The sequence below is a fragment of the Vicugna pacos genome, chromosome 11 (genome assembly GCF_048564905.1).
Source record: "Vicugna pacos chromosome 11, VicPac4, whole genome shotgun sequence".
Lineage (NCBI taxonomy): Eukaryota > Metazoa > Chordata > Mammalia > Artiodactyla > Camelidae > Vicugna > Vicugna pacos.
The window spans coordinates 67,381,607-67,400,195 of record NC_132997.1 but is presented as its reverse complement, the minus strand read 5'-3'; the positions used below and the strand labels follow the sequence as shown (position 1 = coordinate 67,400,195).

General features: G+C 43.1%; 3 long non-coding RNA genes across 4 annotated transcripts; 2 read left to right on the top strand and 1 right to left on the bottom strand.

The window, feature by feature from the left end:
• Positions 1-6,133: 6,133 nt before the first annotated feature.
• On the bottom strand, positions 6,134-7,171 carry LOC140699815 (uncharacterized). Of its 2 annotated transcripts, none has more exons than XR_012078061.1 (3): positions 7,094-7,171; positions 6,521-6,591; positions 6,134-6,328 (listed from the first exon to the last, which is right to left on the bottom strand). It is a non-coding gene; the product is annotated as an uncharacterized lncRNA (long non-coding RNA). The 2 variants fall into 2 exon arrangements; XR_012078062.1 differs by having other exon boundaries at positions 7,100-7,166.
• Positions 7,172-7,265: 94 nt separating this feature from the next.
• On the top strand, positions 7,266-10,588 carry LOC140699814 (uncharacterized). Its single transcript, XR_012078060.1, has 3 exons — positions 7,266-7,524; positions 8,267-10,019; positions 10,138-10,588. It is a non-coding gene; the product is annotated as an uncharacterized lncRNA (long non-coding RNA).
• Positions 10,589-11,311: 723 nt separating this feature from the next.
• LOC140699813 (uncharacterized) lies at positions 11,312-13,981 on the top strand. Its single transcript, XR_012078059.1, has 3 exons — positions 11,312-11,551; positions 13,617-13,706; positions 13,793-13,981. It is a non-coding gene; the product is annotated as an uncharacterized lncRNA (long non-coding RNA).
• Positions 13,982-18,589: the final 4,608 nt, after the last annotated feature.

Sequence of the window (18,589 nt, the reverse complement as noted above, 5' to 3'; positions counted from 1 at the left end):
TGCAAAGAAACCAAGGAGGAAATAGCAGAGAAAATATGGTTAGATGGATAACAAAGAGGTCATTTTAAGAAAAACATTTCAAAACAACAACAAAATGTAGTTTTAGTGGAGTGATGGTGACAAAAACCAGGTTTTAGAAGATGTGGGTTAGGGGGACAGTGAGGGGACACCGAGGAAGTAGGTGGCAACAGTGTAGGCACATCCTTCCAGAAGCTGGGTCATTGTGGAAAGCCACCGAGATGTAGGCGCTGTGTGTTACCCCGGCATAACCTAGCCCTGTCCTTGCCACAGATTGTGAAAAGCGAAGAAAGCCAGGAAAATGGCAAAAGAGAACAACTAAGTCAAAGAAAGGATGTTTTTACTTTTGTTTTTGGATTTTCCATATTTTTAGGGCAAGGGAGACCCAAGCATATTGGTTAGGAAAACAGAGTCAGTAGAAAGGAAGAAGCTGCAGATGACAAATCCGTGTCCTAAAGAGAGCAGGAAACAGGGCAACGTTCAAGCCCAGAAGTGGGTCCCTGCCCTTCCTCTTCCTAGAGAGAAGTGAAAATCCAGACCTAGGGTGCATACCTGGCAGTTTGGGTTGGAGAAGAAAATTGAGGCAGCCCATCAGCACTTGACTTCTGAGACAAGCAAGCGGAGCCTGGAATTTGGAATCCTTGGAGTGGAGCGATTTCAAAGGATGACTCGGGTCTACAACTGAAATAACCGTGCCTGCAACATTCACCTTTGTGTATCACCCTCCTGGCAGCTGTCCACATAGGGCAGACCACATTTCATTCTTTTGGTTTAAATTCTGTAGGCATTTCTTAAACAGAATCATCATTATTTAAAAAATAAATCAAGTTGTGCCCAGAAAGGGTTAAGATTGTTTTGTTGGAGTTCTAGCCTAGCCCCCAACCCCCACCATTTCCCCAAGTCCTCTAACGAAATTAGTTATTCCATTGACAGGCCAGCACTGGTCCCTCACAGAACAACACATGCTGTGCTCTCTCTGTGAGTGCACTCGTGATGAACTTTGAGCCACACATCTGCTGCAGAGAAGGAACTCTTATTCCCAAATGGCTGACATTAGCGAAAGATTCCAGGTTCATCTCTACCATAGTGTATTTTTATTAGGTAGAGCACTGGAGAATCAGAGGAATAAATCTGATTACTATGTCTATACCTCATTACCATGCGTCCCCAACTATTGTCCTTTTCATCATTCTCAGACTCTGTTTCTGCAAAGTGAATATTTGGATTAAAACCAATGTCCCTTCTCATTTACCCCCAGGTCATTGCCGTATCTGGGCTAAGGATGTATGTTCATGATGTCACCAATCCAAGCTTCTGCCTCTGGTTTAAAGCAGTGGTTGGAAAACATTTTGTGTAAAGGCCCAGAGAGTAAATATTTTAGGTTTCGTGAGACATACGATCTCTGTTGCATCTACTCAATTCTGTCACTGTAACACAAAAACAGTCAGAGATGATACCTAAATGAATATGGTTGTGTTCCAATAAAACTTTATTTACAAAAACAGGCAGTGTGTTGGATTTAGCCCAAGGACTATATTGATCAGCAGGAAGACTTAAGGTGAACTGACAGATGGAAACCAGTACCTTTTCATGTGTTCATCTCCTAGATGGAAAGAAAAATCACTGCAACATTTTATTGGACATTTTATTTATTTTGCCAGCAACAGTATGACATTTCCTCCTTTCTAATATATTGCATCTTAAGTTTTTAGATTCCTCTCCCACAAAAAGTCGAGAACAGCAGTAGAATTTAATTCAGGGAAAAGAGGGTTAAGTGGCTAAAATTTGGAGGGTGAAAGTATCCCTTATCTGCAAATACAGCCTCTTCTCTAGAAACTGATTTACCCAGACATAGAGTTGATTATAAGAGATGTAGAGCAAAAACAAATTTGCTGACCTTAATTTCAGAGATCAAAGGTTAAATTCATACCCTGTAGGATGGTTCTGTTAAATCACTCCCAAGCTGCCTAGTGACATATTTTTGAAAAATATTTCTCTCCAACTTTATCAAATGTTCTTTGTGCTGTGGAAACATAATTTGAAGTCCCAGCTGGAGCTGGGATCTTACGGGTCTGAGATAGCTGAAATTTGTCTCCAACTATACCCAGAGACATATGGTTTGTTGGGATAGACGTTAATTGCAAGGGTTAATACCTCTGAGTCTATCAAAGATTGGTATTCTACTTATCTAGTTTTATTTGTTGAAGATTGAAATTAACATTTTACACTTGATAGCCAAGGGTTGTATGAACTGTGTGCATAGATAAAGAGCTAAAATTGTCCACTTCGATGTCAAGGGACATTGGGCTGGATAAACATGTATTTATAAATTATAATGGCCATCAATGACTGAGTGTTCCCAACTCTCTACTCCCAACCCTCTAAGCGGTGCCTCGGAGCAGAATCCCAACAGTTCAAAAATTAGGAAAAGTTTCTACACAAATCAGCTGAACTCAAAAATAATTTTTTAAAAAAGCATATTATCTGTCTCTTTAACCATCAATTTATACAAAACCTTTCAACAACAATGGTTTACAAAATTTGCTTTATAACAAAGTTTCATCAGTTCATATTTTACATAGCTAAGTGCATTTAAAGGAGCTTCCTTTAGTTGATTTTTGTGTTAAATCATCAAATTTAATTAATTCTGATTAATAATTACTTAGTCAAATGTGAGCAACCCTATATTGGACCCCAGTTGTTTTAAATGACAATTGCTATGTTCTGAGTTGTAGCCCTCCAAAATGCAGAAGCCCTAACCCCCAATTCAGAGGCATTATCTGGGAGATCTTTAGGAGATAACTATAGTTACATGAGGTCATGAGGGTAGGGCACTCACGATGAGATCAGCAGCTTCAGAAAAAGAAGAAGAGAGGGAAAGATCTCTCTCTCTGCCGTATGAAGACATAGCAAAAGGTGGCTCTCCGCAAGCTAGGAAGAAGGCCGTCCCCAGGAACCTAACTGGCTGGTACCTTGATCCTAAACTTCCCAGCCTCCAGAATTGTGAGAAATAAATATCTATTGTCTAAGCCATCCAGCCTATCATATTTTGTTATGACACCTTCAGCCAACAAATACAAAAATCCTGCAATTGACTGAGAAGAGAGCTGAGCATTGGAAGGGTGCTAGTAAAAGGGTAATTCCCAATGCTTGCTGTCTCCACAGAGAGGAGCAAATTTGGATTTTTCTCCCCACAAAGTTCAGAGGGTATGTCATTGCCAGCAGACCTCTAAGAATCTGGAGGATAACAACTAAGGTGAAGAACTTCTGGTCTTTGGGCAGTATGGGTGCACACTCAGAAAGAGGTCTCATCCTTGATGTGGTGGGAGGCAGGTGTCAGGATACCCGACTTGTTGAGTGGAGAAACTGAGAACTGATTTTGCCACCTGCGATAGAGATGAAAATTAAACCCAAATGTCCTCACAGGTGGCATTCCATTCATACACTACTGTAGTATGAAGCAAACGAAGGACAATTTAGTAACTGAATTTTCCAGTCAGATATCCACCAGGTGACTTTGGATGTGTTCTTTATCCTCTCCAAAGCTTGGCTCCCTGATCTATCAATGGGGATAATAATATATCCAGTCACATGGAGTGGCTGGGAATTAGAGAATGCATGTAACATGCTAGTTTAGTTATAGGCATAGAATAAGTGCTCAATAAATGTTTTGTGCTATTATTTGGATGATATTTTAAAAAGAGACCAAAAATGCCTGATTTTATTCATGGAATTACTTTCCCAAATTTTGAAGCTGAAGCAGAATATAAAATTATCTAGAACTTTATCAACTAAAGCCAGTCAAATGGTTGGAAACTTTCCACTACATAGTAGTAAAGTCATCACATTAAAAAAAGAAAGAAAAAAAAGAAAAAACCCTCACCTGATCATTGGAATGAGCCCCACCAACCTAGAGAAAGCTGTAGGATACCAATCAAAGCCTCTTTAGATATAAGGAACAGATCCACTCAAAGTGGCCCAAGGAAGAAGGAGGGTTACCCAGTTGACAATTTACCCAACAAATAGAGTGTCATACTCTGCCAAGGCATGAAAGCATCTTATAGCATCTTAGGGCAAGAAGTCCAGCCAGACCTCCTGAACTACAGCTAGAATCTGGAGTTTGAAAAACAGCCGCTCTGTTTTTAAGGTCTACAGTCTTTCTTATATTTTCCCATGCGTTCACTACCCTTTCTGTACCCACTCCATTCTCCTCTTTCTCTCCTCTCCTTTTTTCTTTGTGTGCTCATTTTGGACATGGCCCAATGAAGCTATCTTATCCCCAGTCTCCACGTTGCTCTGTCTCAAGTATTTACACCAACTGGAATCCTCTTCTCTGTGACTGAAAACATCTAAAGAACGGGACCTGGTTGGCTTAGCCAGCCTATGGCTCCCGGTGGGTCAGATCTTCTTAACCAGCTGAAGCACAAGGGTGGTGAGAATGGGGGCCCACTCATTTTGGGTCATGGTGGGGTGCCATTTTGGAAAATGGATTTATTGTAAGTCCTGGTCGCCAGGAGGAATGAGGGATGAACTGATTTTGGTCTCTTGCAAATTTATCCCCATCACGGAGAAAAAACTAAAAGTCATATCTAATCAAAAGGTACATGTTCCTTTATTTTTCTAAAAAAAGGGCAACATATGAACTCCTGGTTTCACATTATGTCCTAGTCTTTAGGGAAACACGTCCAATAGTGGTTTGTGCCTGTTTCATACTTGTTTGATTTTGTTTGGCAGCAAAATGAAGATTGTGTTTCAAATAAAAGCCCAGCCCTGTCCCTCATACGTTTCATTAAGCAGCATATGCTGATCCCGTCTTCTTTTTCCACAGTCATGCCCAGGCATGATTTGCAGACTCTTTTTGTGGGGATATTTTGGTTGGAGGATTTGAGGAAGATTAAAATCACTTACCAACTCATTGTTTATGTTAATGAGTTAATACAATTGCTTTTTCTTGATGCTATTTAGAAAAGAACTGCTGGGAAACCTAAAACTGAAATATGTTTCTGGAGGGAACAGGAAGGAGAGAGAGTAGAGGACATTGTGGGGATGGGAGTCTGAGCCGAGGCTCTGCCCCTCACAAGCTGTGTGTCGTTAGGCAAATCAGATAACCTTTCTGGGCCTCCGCCTCCCCTCATTTAGTTATATAGGGATGATACTGCCTGGAGCTTGAGTTCACAAGTTTGTTTGAGGACACAATGAGATAAAAATGATGAGTGTGTCCCACAGAAGTACTTTCATGATTTGTGAATATGTTTCAAAAAACAGAAGACTCTAGTTAAAAGAATCAAACTTTCCTGAGCCTAGAAAACTGAGTAGAGCTTCCTCCTTTGCCACGTGACTCCCTTCAGCAGCTTCTACCGGCTTTAGAGGCAGATGGATACAGACCTTTTGTATTAACTCTGCCCTGTTCAGTTCCCTGGAGTCTTGTAGACAGATCCTGTCATGTTCATCTCCCTGGTGGGTCTTGGAGGAGTCTTTCCAAAGGTGCGTGTTCACCTCTGATGGTCATTTAATAACTAAATTGGTCAACTTCCATTAGCACCTGTGTTCATCAGGCATTGTTCTAGGCTGTGACTTTATTACAATAATAATAAAAACAATAACAAGACGATACCAGGTGGTCCTTTAAGCACGAACTGCAGAAGTAAATACTGTTATTATTTCCCTGTTTAATAAATTAAGAACTGAGGCAGAGAGAGGTTAAGTAACTTGTCAGAGGTTAAACAGTCTATTAGTTACAGGGTCAGGCTGTGAATCCAAAAGATAACTGGAACTTCCTACTGGACTCCAAAGGGCTTATAATGCACTAGGAGATTTGTATTTCACATCCACTAACCATAACACAGAATGACACATTCCCGTCTAGTGCTGTGGGCAGAAAGAACTCAGATGTGGGCTTAATGACTTCTGCCTGTTTCTATTAGGAGGGCCTTAAGAGAAGTTAACATCTGACTTGAGCCTTAGGTATCGAGCCAAACTGACCAGCCCTCTCTTGTCACCATTCACTTGGACCTATCCAACCAGGATTTCATGTATAATTCCTGCCATAGTCTTCAGTAGCCATATTAGCTTAGGTGTCAGTAGACTGAAGTTTAAAAAAAAAAAAAAGGCTCAGTTTAGTGGTTGAACATTTAATGCTTGATAAAACCATGAACTTTCCACCCAGCATGGACTCGCTTCGGGCGACTCACAAAAGCTGAGACCCTGGAGATCATCTAGTTCAATGATAGCAAATAGACTTCATTTCATGTGCCAACTCCAATCTGTTGAGGGCTGCTGCTGGAACACTGGGTTTAGAGGAATCCTGAGGCTGTCAGAGATGAAAGCAGAAAGTGCCTTAATTGATTAGTGATGTCTGACACAGACCCAGGAGTAGAGAATGATGGTGTGCACGCAACGTGAATACCGAACAGAATCTAATCCAACATGTCTGTTTTACAGAGGAAATAGATCTCAGAGATGAAATGTTGAATGCCTCGGAATCACTTAGCAGGTTAGTTACCTGGCTTCTGATGCTCTTTTCACAACACCTCAACTCCTGTCAAGTGATAATTGGTGCTCACGGGATCAGCACTGAAAACCAGCAAGCAAATTACATTATGCTTAGTACAGTATTTGTGTTAAGTGTATTTCATTCTAATTTCTTGAAAGCTGGTGATCCATGTGATATAACTATATTCATCAAAATATCTGATTATTCAGAGCATTCCCTGACTCGGTTAAATGATAGCAAATAACCCTCCCCCAGGCAAGTAGCAATTTGTTCCAGTCAAGAGAAAAGAAGACAGGTCAAGGTCTTCCTACTTTTTCTAGCGGGCCAGTGGCAAATGTTATGCAGTGAAAATGTTTGACAGTCTGGCCTGGGCTTGTCAGTAAAACCTGACAAAATAAAACACATTGGAGGGAATGATGGCTCTCTAAACGGTAAGTTCAGTTAAGTTAAAACTTGGTGGCCAGATTTCATTATTTTTAAACATTCGTGAAGGATGAGCTAATCAAGGTATGTGCCCTGAGGGACCATGAGAATGCCCAGGTAGCGAAGGAGAGAGGAAGGTGCACCAAGCAGGCAGGGGACCTGTACTTTATCTCCAAAAGTTTGGGGGTAAAAAGGAGTGGAGTCCCTTGGTAGGGAAGGAGGTCAGCCCTGTTAGAGCATGGAGTCTTGGGAGCAATTGAGGAGCTAATGTACCATGGTGACAATGGAACCTGGACTTTGCAGTCAAATGGACCACCCACTCAACCCTGACTCTGCCACTTACTAGCACACCAACATGGTGTAACAACCTCTTGGAGTCTCAGTTTCCTCATCATGTATCTTTCAGGATAGTATCAAAATTGACTGAAAGAATTATGTCATGGAAACAACCTAAATGTCCATCAACAGATGAGTGAATGAAGAAGATGTGGTATACATATACAATGGAACACTACTCAGCCATAAAAAAGAATGAAATAATGCCATTTTCAGCAACATGGATGGACCTAGAGATTATTATATTAAGTAAAGTAAGTCAGGCAGAGAAAGACAAATATCATATGATATCACTTACATGTGAAATCTAAAAAAATGTATATAAATCTAATTTACAAAACAGAAATAGACTCACAGACATAGAAAACAAACTATGGTTAACAAAAGGGAAGGGGAGGGAGGGAATAAATTAGGAGTTTGCAATTAACAGATATACATTACTATATATAAAATAGATAAACAACAAGGACCTACTGTATAGCACATGGAACTATATTCAATTTCTTGTAATAAGCTATAACAGATAAGAATCTGAATATATATGTAACTGAATCACTTTGCTGTACACCTGAAACTAACATTGTAAATCAACTACACTTCAAAAAAAAAATTTAAAAAAAAGAATTATGTCAAACTCCTGTGCCTGGAATTTAGTAGGTGCTCAATGAATGGTCAAGTCAAGTAACTAATTAACATGCTGGCTTATTACATTTTGTCAGGAAAATAATACTGGGCAAGGAAAGGTAAGTTCTGAATTCTGGTCCCAGATCTGCTACAAACCAGCACTGGGACCTTGGACCCACTGCCTTGCACCATAGCAAGCACTAAATAAGTATTTGCGGAATAAATGAGTAAATGAATGAAAGAATAAATAAGAACATCCAAGAAGGATTTTACATACTTGTTGGGTCCCAGTTTTCTCATCTATGTAAGAAAGACGGATTTCTCAGATCCTTTTTAACAATAGTGTTCTTTGCACCCCTGCATTTCTCACAGATCTTCATCTCCACTATGAGCTGGGCACTGTCCTGGCCATGAGACTGAAATCCCAGGAGGATCACAGAATACAGTGCGTGACCTCAGCAGTCCCTGGGCTGTCACCCCTGAAGATTTGACCTTGACCACCAGAGATCCTGTAATGCCCCACTTTTTCTCAGAGTAGACTCCAAGCAAATGAAAACAGATCTTAAAACAAGAGACAACTGAGGATGAAAATGAGACCTGGGGATGCATTCCAGCCTCTGCTCATTTATGTAAATTGCTGTCACCAGCACTGTTCTCTTTCTGGGCGTTCAGCCCCCTCACCTGTGAGTCAGGGACCATCAGGTGGAGGGCTTGCACTGCTTGGCCGCCATGAAGGTCAGGATGCTCCATCCACCCTGGGCCCTGACCTCCAAGGTTTAGGTGGAGTGCCAGCGCATTCAGGTGGAAGCGAGTGCTGGAGAGGTTTCTAAGACATCGGGGCACCAGCTCGGCTCAGGGACTACCATCCTTTCCCTGGCTTCCTGTTCCCTGGTGAAGATTCCCTTGAAGGGTGGGCTCAGACCCCAGAAAGGGACAAAGGCTCTCAGGAACAGGGAGACAATAACGTTCACAAGATGAGAGTTCAAAAGGAAAGAGCACAAGCTGGAAGTAATTGATGTGTCTTTAATGTTTCAAATATGCCTGCTTTTGTTTATTTTTTTTAATCTCAACAAGTCACAGACACTGAATGGTAAATCAGATTTCTGCAGCTCCCCCCTCTTTGGTACTCCAGATTTAGAGAAGCTTTTACACAGCTTTAAAGATAAAACTTCAGAAGGCCCGAGTTCTTTGCCTGGGCGGCGGGAAAGCAGCCATCTGACTGGGAGAGGGAAGGGCAAAGGCTGCTTGATCAGGCTTCCCTGATAAAGAGGTCAGGACCAGGAAGTGGAATGAAGTAGAAACCAGGAGGATGAGTTCTTGGAGCTGATAAAAGCAAGGAGTCAGGAGACCAGAGAACTTGAGGGGCTGGCTTGTTATGAAAGTGGTACCGATGGGAAATCACATAGGTGTCTAGGCAGAGGATAGGCAGTAGAAATATTCTGCTGATGAGAGATGTTTCTAGTACCTTTTCATGCTGCAGATTAAAGCAAGTGGTAGGAAGGGCACACTGACCTACTACGACCAGATCAAATTCAAATTTAGAAATAGCGGATGCGGGTAGGGTGTAATTTTTCTAACCCATGCTTTAGTCAAATAACAAGAATGTTTTTAGTACTGTCAATACCACTTAGTTATGTATTCATTTACTCAATAAATAATTATTAAATATCTATTATGTGATCATCCCTCTGGGAGATGCAACAGAGGAAGAAATCGATGGTCTCACCCATGTTAAGTATATAAAAATATGCTAACAACAAAAAGAGAAAAAGGGCACAATTAATTGTGCAAGGAGCAGTGAAGATACTGTGTGTGGAAGCAATCTGTTGAAATAGACCCTAGAGCTGGAGTGGTCCGGATGGGGCCAGTGGATGGGCGTGGGGGTGCAAAAGGAACATTCCAGTCCAGGGGAAGAGCTGGCCAAGACTCGGAGGGAGGCATGAGCAGAGTGTTTGGAGGACGCTGTGGGGTGGGACACTGGCCTGTCTGAGCTGGAGCTATTCAGAACTCTCCTGGAAACAAAGATGGGTCCTTGTCGACCTTCGAGACAAGGGCTCCATATCTCACATGGTGATTTAAGAAGACACATGTGACACAACGTTTGGAAGGGCCGGAAGCAGGAGAGGTGAGGAGGGAGGGGTCGGCTGGGGGTCATGCTGGTGTTGCAGAGGCGGGAAGATGGGACTGGGAGGCTGGGTCCCATCATAACAGTGGGTCCCCATGGGCCCTTTCAAATATTCCAGGGCCCGGTCGGCTGTCCAAAGAGCGAATTGGACACCCGTGCTCTGGATTCTGCCCATGCCAGGAAATGAATACTTGCGATGCCTGAGAGGAGCCTGGAGAAGAGAACAAAACCCCAGGAAAGAGTGCTTCCCATGTGCAGCCCACGTCGCCGGCAGCCCGCACACCAGTCGAGGAAGGAGGGGGAGGTTCGCGAGCGGCAGATTGTCTGAGGCCAGGATGTACATGATTCATTTTTCTTGGGAACGTCTGAGGGCCTGTGCTCCCTGTCTACTCCCACATGCCAGGCTTAGCTTGTATTTTGACAGGCATAGGGCTGGCCGCTTTGGCCAACGTCCACTTGAAGATGGAGGAGGGGCTGCCTTTAGTCCCCGCCGAGGGCCGGTCACCAGTGGCCTGGGCCCCCATTCCAGGTGGCATCCGTTAGCCCCGGAGCCCAGCTCTCTGGCACTAATCACAGTGCAGAAAACCAGAAAATAGCGTATCTTTTTAAAATTTTCTCCCTGTTTTTAAAATTTGAAAGCAACAAGAATTTTTCTCTCATATCAAACTGCATTAAATTTCTGAGTTTACAAAAAAATTACGCAAATTTTTATTTGATCTAGAAGTGCTCTACTCCCAGAGCATCTCAACTCCCCTTCACAGCTGAGGCCCTCTATTTTATTTTCCTGGATGGCCTACGATGGACTCTATTAGCCAACATCGTGTTCCCAGGATCCCCTGCTCTGAACCCAAGGTTGCTTGGTCTTTATATCAAATAACACTCAGAGAGTGAGGATCCCTTTCTACCATTGGAAAGACAAGATTTTTTTTTTTTTGGTTTTGTCATGTCTTTTTTATTGAAAATGTTGAAACATAAACCCAGATTTTTCATATTTGTACCCAGCTGAGGAAAATGTGCTTTCCACAAAATATATGAATCCATGCCCTTCCAAAAGACCTCTAATTCACTCAGTGCCACCCACATCACTCCTGTTCCTGACTGTCCCGTATTGTTTGACACAGTTTGCCACTTCATCCTTATTTTCTAGTCACTAGCAACAGTGGGTGTCATCTCCCAAATGACACATCTTAAGAGTACAGCCCAGCGGGGGCTTAGAAGTGTTCTAAAAGGCTTGTTTAATAATCATCCCTAATGGATGTTTGAAAATAAATCTGTTTTTCCTCAAGGCCAATCTTGCTCTCTCTCACCCCTCCCCTCAACTGAGAAACACTCATTTGGGACACACGCTTGTCTTAGCTGCTGGAGCCTCCAGGCCGACTGGATCACTAGGGCGCCCAGAGCCGGCCTCCGTCCCCCTGATGCACACCCAGGCAGCAGCCCACACACCGCATCCCTCTCTGCCTGCTTCACCGCACCCGCAGGTACCCAGGAGCACCGTCTTCTGGACTTGGATTTATTTCCAGATCTAGGAAGTAAGTTCTAGAGAAAGCATGGTGGATGGTTGTGTTTTTATTGTTGTAGTGGTCTGCTTGGTTGGTTCCTTCCTTTGATTTCCCTTCTTCCTGACTTCCTTTTGGAAAACCATCTTTCTACACATTTCTAGAATTTATGGTGCTGGAGGGATTCGTCCTTATTCCTTATGCTCTAGAGGACAGCACACAGCCCAGGCCTGGCCACTTCTCTTTCTTGGTTTCAGCAACTGATTTAGGAGGTGGGTAGAGGACCCAAGCCAAGCCAAAGGGTTATTCTCAGCGTTTTGGCTAGAACTCTTAGGAAAGAGCTGCTGTCTTTGTGCTGGGTTTGAAAGCTGACAGATTGTAAGTGTGAGGCTTCTCAGAGACATCTTGTCAGCTGGAGTACTGAGCCAAGAGGCAAAGTGGAAATGACAGGCAGAGGGACACAGGTGTCTGATGGCGGATTTGAGCCCCCAGACCTAGCTGTGCCCGAAGCTAACTGTGCCGGAACTTTTCAGCCTCGTAAGCTGCAAGAACGGCCCTCCTCGCTTACGGCAGTTCCAGCAAAGCTACTCTCCTTGGGGAGCCTTCCCTGCCCGAAGCCTTGGGATTTCGAGCAGACTGTTAGTGGAAGGCTTCCTGGTTGCAACGGTGTGCTGAAGTCCAGGGATGGAGGGATTCACCCCTGTTTAGCCTCTGATTGAGACACAAGATAGATATATGTAACTTTCATGAACACTGCAGTCATTTCCAACTCATCTTAATATCTTCTTTCCCAAACATGACAAAGTCATGATTAAGTAGCAGAATTCACAGATGGCTTACCTGCGTAAGGACTGACTAATAATGAAAGGTCTAAATGTGAGGAGCAGCCACATGGGAACCGTCTGATACACAGATCTGGTACCCAGTCACCAGGAGGGTGAACACGGACACATTACCTGCAATCCAAGTGAAGCCCCTCCCCACAATGGGCCACTCATGGCCGGGGAAAAGGACTTCCTGAGGCAGCCTTATTTCTGTTGCACAGACCTAAGGGCTAAGTCCATCAGTTAACAGGACCCAAACAAACATCATGAGCTTTGAGACTGGGCAGACTTGTATTTAACTCTCAAAGTTTGTAACTTGCTGGTTGTGTGAAACCTCAGAGGAGTCTTCTTAGCCTCGGTTTCCTCACCCAGAAATGGGAACAATACGACCTGTCTCCTAGGTTGCTGAGGATAGTCAACTAAATTATAAATCTAAGTACCTTCTCTAGACACCAGCATGTAGTCAGCAACCAATAATTGGTAGCCATCTTAGCATAATTATTAGTAATTGGAATAATAATATTAACAGCAGTAGAAGTTTGCTCACTCCTATTTAAATTTCACGTATATAACTGGAATTGTGGGCCTATGAAACAGCATTAAAAATAATTACCATAAATAGGCTTTGGGGTCCTCTTAACTCAACATGTAAGGATGAGAACAAAGAGGCGGAAGAAGGATGCTATTTCAGTTTTGTTGAGGCTGATACAAAATACCCTGACGAAGCCAAATTTCTCAAACACTCTTAGAGGATTTTGTACACTAATCTCTGCTTGCTCTTAATTCAGAGAAAATGTCACATTTAAAATAATGTTAGCAGATCTCTTTAACAGTTGCATTGCACACGCTTTATTAAAAGATAAAGGCTAATACATTCCATTCATTTGTTCAGTCTCTACAAATGGCATCTCAAATGACCTGGGAACTTTTTAAAAGAAGAATTTTGAAAATGTGGTTCAGAATACCCCATTTACTAATGTGGCATAAAATGGAAAGAAAAAGAAAGATAAAACTGAAAATAAAAACTGGGGGAAAAAAATACTGCCACAATAACTGAGCAGAAAAATAAAATAATGCCAATGAATGCAAGAATAACATACACATGTTTATGATTATGGTTCATTCGGATCCTGATAACTGGGTTTTAAAATGGTTTTACAGAGTCAGATTGCCTTTAAATCCAAAGTGGATCGTTTGCCGGGAAAGAGAAAAGGGGGTTCCCCACCCAGCTTAGGAGCTGAGGTGGGTAACTCTTCTGTTTTGTTGTATTTAAGGCTCTTTTCATGGCTCCCTGTCCAATGTGCCCTCATCGGGGATGTTCCACACTTATCAGCACAAGCCTAGCCAGAGTGATTGGTTCAGAGGTGGGTATGTGAAAAAAATTTTGGTTAAGGATAGGTTCATAGTTCTAGTGAACATCTTGGGGAGGTAAATTCACTTTTTTCCCCAGGACCGGAAAATCAGAAGACGTACTATACCACTGCTAACTGCTACGACTACTGCGCATGACATGTGAGACGAAAGCCAACAAGAGCAGAAGGCAGAGCCAAGACATGGAGGGAAACTGAGTCCCGCAAATCCCCTGTGAGCCTTGAATCCAGTGGTGCCCACCCTCGCCCCCTGAACTTCCCAGTTTACGTAAGCCAACGAGTTGCCTTTTTGTTTAAGCCAGTTTAGGCTAGGATTTTGCTACGTGCACACTAAAGTAACCCAATGATCTAGAGATCTGGTATCAAAAACAAACAAACAAGATCAAGAAATACCGAAGTTTAAATGAGGCATAAGCAAATCAGAAAAAGTTCCAGGATCTCAGCTGAGGGATTAAGGCGAGGCACCACAGCCTGTTGAACCTAGAAATTTCTACAAGCTGATCTGCAGACTCGATGGATCTTCAGATAAAAATAATTAAACAAACAAATAAAATATCTGACTTACGCTGTGTGGCCTTAGCTATCCAACTGGGGAGTTTTGAGAGAGAAACTCGGAAAGGTATCAGAATCCAAAATGTGGCTGTGGCAGGACAGTGGATCAGGGGTTGAGTGGTGTCTTCGGGAAGTTAGCTGAGGAGGCAGCAGTTGGACAACATCTACCCTGATCAGGGAAAGCAACGGGACAGCTTGCTAAACATTGAACAAGGATGCTTGCAACAACTGCATTGTTTAGGCTTTCTACGACTGCAAAATAAGAGGCTTTCCCAAACTTGGGAAGGTGCCTTTAGGGCTAGAAATAAAGGGGTGTGACTCTGCTAGCACACAAGCAGAAAGAACTCAGACAAATGAGGAATTGTAGTTTTATGAAATGGGGACTGTACAAAGCAGATGCATTAGGAATTTGGAACCAGCTTAAGACAGTACATTGTTTGTTCAATTCCTGGTAGAACTCCTGCCCACCCCCCTACCACCGAAATTATTTTTAATCATATATGGCAACTTCTTTGCCAAAAAAAAGAGCTTGGATGCAATGCTAGCATAGCATAAAAATCACAGCAAACACAGTTCAGAAGAATCTTGGAACTGAGAAGCTTCCCTCCCAAACCACAGTTAGCCCAGTGCCCATTCCTGGCAGGGTGGAGTGCAAGGTGGTGGCAGACTGAGCTCTGAGCAGGCAGCAGGGGCAAAAGCCACACTTTTCCTTTACATTAAGAACTTTGCATTAGGACTCATTCTTCATTCTTCTCATTCATGCATTTTGGTGTATCCGGTGCCATTTAATTCTCCTTCTACTGGGTAAACATCAGAAACTGTTTAAAAAACAAGACAGGGTTAACTCAGCCCAGAAACATGCAAATACCAAATTTAAATTTCTTGGGCAAGGCACTTGCCAACTACATATGGCTAACTTCCTTCTGCTTAGGAAGCCAAAGGAATCGTTCCACACCTTAGTCCCATCCATGCCATTAGATGGGTCATCTGGGTACCATGTGCTAAGCTGTGCTTAGTTTCCAGTACATTCAATCCTCATTTTATATGGCAAACAGGAGAAGGGGTCTGGCTCTGTGATAAAGAAAAAAAAGCACAGTATCCAAAATAAAATGGATAGTTTAGTTTGAAAACAGAATCAGCTCGAGAATAGTGCCTAGGATACAGCAGGCACTTATGCAGAGTGAATGAATAAAAGCAGAAGCAAATGAATAAATGAATGAATGATTTGCAAGACTGATCGGTTGGTTGTGCCATTTAAAATGAGACCCGAAAGAGAACCACCTGGAGAGTTTCAAGAGGCGGAGCAGCATCACAGTTGGTCCACAGGACAAATATTTATGGTTCACCCCACCTTGCACAAGATGAAGTGGGAAATGCTGAGGGGGAGGGAGGTAAAAAGATGTATCACCATGGTTTCTGCTCATATTGCTTGCCATCAACTTGAGAAAACAAATACACTAAGGAAACAAGAACCAGCATTGTAAATTATTTCTCTTTCTGAAATTAAAAGCACACAGAAAAAAACCTTACAAGCATTCATACAGGTACTGGGGCTGGAAAGTCAGAGAAGGCTTCACATAGAGATAGTATCGCTGTGGGTAGAACTTGAATCTGTGGACAGAAGGAGCAAGGGGAAAGGCTTACCTGGGAAAGAACGTATTGCGTGAATGCCATCACGTGACATTCAGACCCAGCCTGACAACTACCTCCGTCTGTAACTCTTGTTCTCTCTTCCAGGGTCCTGGTTCCTACAGTCACCTCTTGTCTGGATGGCAGCCTCCAACTGGGCTTCTAGTCTCTTTATCTTGCCCACTTCTAATCCACTGTCCTCAAGGGAACAAGAATAATCTTTTCTTCTGGTAATTTTTAAAAAAAATTTTTAAGTGATATTGACAGAGTTTGTTTTAGTAATAGTAAGAAAAAAATTTGATATAAATATAACTTAGCTTATCGGTTTTCTTTTTTTTAATTGAAGTATAGTCGATAAGAATAATCTTTTAAAAAGATAAGTCTTATCAGTTTTCTTATCTACTAAAACCCCACAGTGGTTCCTCACTGATCTTAGAACAAAGTCCTAACTCACTAGGCGTTTTTCTGTCCCCAAGCCCCACTTGCCCAGCCCTCCCCCACTCTGCCCTCCAGTTACGTGGAACCTCCTTCCGCCCCCAGGTGTGCTATGGCATGCTACCTCTGGGCTTCAGCCGCGGTGTTTCATTCCCCAAGAGAACTTCTCCCCTGTCGTTCACCTGGCTGGCTGCTATTCACAGGTCAGACTGCAGCCTAGATATCGCTTCCTCGCAGAGCCCCGTGGCCTCCGGGTCTGGGTTCCATGTCCCTCCTCTGTTCTCTCATAGCAGCCTGTGCTTTCTGCTCGTAGACCTTGTCACTCTGCAAGATCATGTTTATTGTCCCATTTTGCCACCAGACTGTAAGGTCCATGAGAAGAGGGACCAGGCCTGCCTGTGTTGTCACTCTGTTAGTAACACACAATACAGTGTTTGACACTTGTTAGGTATTCAATAAAGTCGCTGAATGAATGGATGGATAGATGGATGGAGGGAGGGTGAATTTTATACAAACAAGTTGGGAGGGGATTGAAGACTGTGATGGGCCTTGAATGATAAGCCAAGGCTTCTGAATTTTACCTTGAATTATTAGGCAGTTTTGAGTACAAAGTGTGACAAAAACAAGAGACGATGAAATTGATACTCATGAGAAATAAAAATAGATACACCTGATGCTATAGGAAGGGAAGGTTAGAGAATGAAGGAAAAGTCAAAGATTTCACTTCACAAAAAAGAAAGGGTTTAAAAGGAGGCGCGAAATCAAGTGTGTGGTCTAGAAGTGCTTCTTAGAGGAATTCCTATGTTGGGGGACTTTTAAGGTTGGGTTCAACCCAAAGTTGGTCCTCAGAACCAAACCTAGGCCTTCCCCCCACACCCAGACGCACTCACGCATAGGAAAAGGGAAATGCAAAGTCCTGGGGACCGTTTGTAAATAACCCTTTCACACGGGGTGAGCTAACTGCTTGGATTGCAGACAGAGAACGATCGAGATTCCCAGTTGAGGAGAGGACACGGGTCCTTCTGAACAAGATTTAAAAAGAGAAGAAAAAAGAAAAAAATTAAAATGTTACCATTGTTCTATTGTTATGTAGGTGGTAAGAGCCACGTAGGCAGAGGGGGACAAAGAGACCAGCCAGTCTGCAAATACTGGAAAGGTCAAAACAGCCCGACCGGCTACCATAAGCTGTCTTAGGACGCACGGCCCGGGTGACTCCTGAGCCTCGCTCTGCGTTCAGAGTCAAACATTTGGATTATAATATTAAACTAGGACTAACGTGACCCACACTGTTAAGGTTAGTAAATGAGTGGAAAATTGCACAACTGGACATCTTTCTTAGTTGTCTAGCCTAAAGGTCATAATTTGTAGGGTCGCTGTGCTGGCTTGGATTCTGATCATTTACCAAGCGTCGGCAGATTCTTCAGTCCTGTACGAGATGGAGAAGTCCCTGTCCCTCCTGGGGGAGAGAGAATATATGTTAGGCAGGCAAAGACTCCAGCATAATGTAGACAAGGTGCGGCTGTACAGTAATGACAGGGATCTTTTAAACGAAAATACCAGAACTTACTGTTCAAGGGAGCTGCTCTGCAAATCCATCCCCCTCGGGCATGTACCATTAGTTTGGAGCTGTGTCTATTGCTCAGACATTTTTGGAAGGCATCTTCAGACGCTGCGAAGCAGTGCGATGCAGTGAAAGAAGGATACACTTTGAATTCTGACCACTACCAGCTGCACGACCACAGTCAAGTTTCCTAACCTATCAACTCCTTAGATTCTTTCTCTTGTAAAATGGACATAGGATACCACACTACAGTTTTATGTGGATCAAGAAATAATGCTAAGAAGGGCCAGTCTTAGAGGGCTGGCCACCAAGGCAGCCACTGCTTGTGGCACTTCAGTTCGGCTTTAGAGCTGTAGGACACAACCAGACTTATTAGGTAACCCTAGACTTCTTTTGACCAGCAGGAGAATTACTCAGCTTGATTACTCCTTCCCACACCGAACCTAGTCCCCAGATTAGTTTCCTGGGGCTGCTGTTACCAAGTACTGCGCACGGGAAGGCCGAAACAGCAGAGATGTATTCTCTCACAGTTCTGGAGGCTTCAAGTCCAAAATCAAGATATCCGCAGGGCCATGCCCTCCCTCTAGATGCTCCAGGGGAGGCGCCCTCCTTGCCCCTTCCCCGGCCTGGTGCTCCCTAACAATCCTTGCTGCGCTTTAGCTTGCAGACGCAGCTCTCCAACCTCTGCCTTCATCATTCC